Below are 2,736 nucleotides of genomic sequence, written 5' to 3'. Positions count from 1 at the left end.
ACGCCACCCCCTTATTAAGCCTTGTTTCACATGGCCAAGTGGTGCAAGAAAATTACTACCACACAGTTGCTGCCAGCGTATAATGTCAGACAAAAACAGGTCGATAAGACTAATTTTCTTATTTTGGACCCTCATTTGGTATTTTTATTATCATTTTTTGCCCTTCTACATTTTGTTTTCTAACTCTAGCAACTGACAGAAACATAGACATACGCACAGAAGTTACTCTCTGTTGGACATATTCAAGGTTAACGTTGCAGTGCACCATCTGTTGGAGTATATTTTGTAATACATGTAGTAATAAAATTCATTGCATTTTTCATTACAATCATAAACATTGGCACTGCTTTTATGAATCCATAACAAATGGTATATAACAGAAACATAGCAACTGAACAGACACACAGATACACAAACACTTGCCAGTTTATTAAGATGGATTTTATGATGTGTAGTCAAATATTTAGAAATGAAACACTGGCCCTCTCAATTCTACTAATGGGTAGTAACAAATACAAGTTATATATATATAGATTGGTTTTATAGAAATATAAATATATATAAATATAAAAATATAATTTTCACTTTAGAGCACTTTTCAAGTCAGACCACCTCAGTAAATATGAAAAATAAAAAGGTGGTGAGTGATAATCTCATTAAGCTATCCATCATATTTACTGCTTTGAATGACAAAGCATGGTAAATTCACTGTTCTTCTCTAGGTTCAAAATTGTAACTAAAAGGAGGACAAAATAATCCCATGGTTGCCTTCAGGATAAAAAAACAAACTTTCAGTTTCTCTAATTTTAAGATATGAAGTTCTCTGTTTACTATAAAGGTACTTTGTGGTATTCTACAAGCGGAAACAAAGCAACAACAGTAGCACACTTCACTGAAAACAGACATTTGAGCTACAAGTATAAGTATTCTGTCATTTTTTTTACCAGATCCACCACACAATGAAACTGCAGGCTAAAGCTACTTGCTGTTTTGTAACATACATCCTTAGATACCAAGGGTGCCTATAAAACCAAACTATTTTTGGCCGGTAAATGGAAGGTATAAAAAGAAATCTTACCTGTGACCATTTCCCAGCAGATGTAGCCCTTCTTTCAATCTCTAATATTGTGTTTTTCCGGGAATCTGGATCTACACGAGAAACTAGCACAGGCTGCAGACACCAAGAAATCTAATATTTAAAACAAAAGAATAAATAAATACATGGTATTATCTTTTAGTACCACTATAAATATTTTAGCACATAGATTGCTCTGAAAAGAGCAGTGACAAATTCTTTTACATAGTCCCTCCTAGAAGACGTAATACATCCACCCAACCATCTCATCAATCCTATTATTCCAACCCATGGTTGGTTCTTGCTTCCAGAATAGCTTTGGCTCCTGATGATTAAAATATCACATTTGACACAACAAAATGTGAAAAGTTGCTATGGAATAGGTACTAAGCAAGGTGGAGGTAGGTGCAGGTAGACTGAGGTGTAGCCAGGGGACAACTGAAGATTTTGCCCCCTCCTGTTTGCCAAAATGCAATGGGGAAGGGAAAAATTTTTTTAAAAATGTATTTAAAATTATAGTATTTTAAGAAAAAAAATCATATTTTTTATTTTAAATAGAATTTAAATTTTAAATATTTTAATTTTTAAAGCACTTTTATGCATATATTTTTAAGGTTTCAGCTAAATTTATAAAGATAGAACGAGTAAAATAATTAAGACAACAATGGTAGTTCGAAAATATACATTTGCAACAACTTAGACAATGATACACTAATACCTCATGTCAGTCGCACGATCTGTTTAATAACGTCAAAAATGTTTCTGGGTGGGAGTCAAGCATGTTAGAGTAGTAGGGGGATAAATTATTGTCTGTTGGGTATATAGAACTAATACGTGCTTCGAAATCAGAAAGAGACAAAAAACATTGGAAAAAGATATCCTCATACTGATAGAGTGATGAGCTGAGTATGTGAATGTTTTTAAATTACTTTTAGTGCATTTAAGAATGCAAACATTTCATTCAAAAGGTTGTAACATCAATTTGACCCCTGGATGCTGCACCCGGGAACGGATGTCCCCCCTCGCCCCCTCCTAGCTACGCCACTGCAGGTAGATGGCCCTCAGGTTACAAATGGGTTCCATTCCTCCATGTTCATAACCTGATTTTGTGTGAAAATTGGAACTTGCAATGTAATGTCGATTAATGGCAATACTGGCAAAATGAACAATCCTTTTTAAATATTTTTCTTTAAAATAAGTTATAAACCTTTTATAAAGTGTCAGTGAAACAGCATCACAGTACTTTAAATAATAAAACACAAAGCTTTTGTTATGAGCTGCCACATATAGAAAGCTCAGAATGAATGACTGACTTTTATTGATCTATTCCTTAAACAGCATTCGTTTAGGGCGAGCTTCCCATACCCTGCCTACATATTTAATTTTGGCAATGACCAATCCATGTAAATGATAGGTGGTGTATAATCTTTTTGAGTTTAACATTTATACAGTAATATACAGTATATTTCAAATGACTTTATACATCAAATATTTTTTTGCTAAATTTCACCTTTCCTCTTTCACACAGAAACCTAAAAGCAGAAGAAAACTTTTTAATAAAAAAGTAGAATGACGACAGCAGCCGACACATTAAACTGAACATAAATAAATGCAATTAAATATATTTTGCTTCCTTAAAATGGTGGTTAAGAAAAACTTAC

The sequence above is a fragment of the Polypterus senegalus genome, unplaced genomic scaffold (genome assembly GCF_016835505.1).
Source record: "Polypterus senegalus isolate Bchr_013 unplaced genomic scaffold, ASM1683550v1 scaffold_3769, whole genome shotgun sequence".
In the NCBI taxonomy this organism is placed as follows: Eukaryota; Metazoa; Chordata; class Cladistia; order Polypteriformes; family Polypteridae; genus Polypterus; species Polypterus senegalus.
This window is presented reverse-complemented; position numbering follows the sequence as displayed.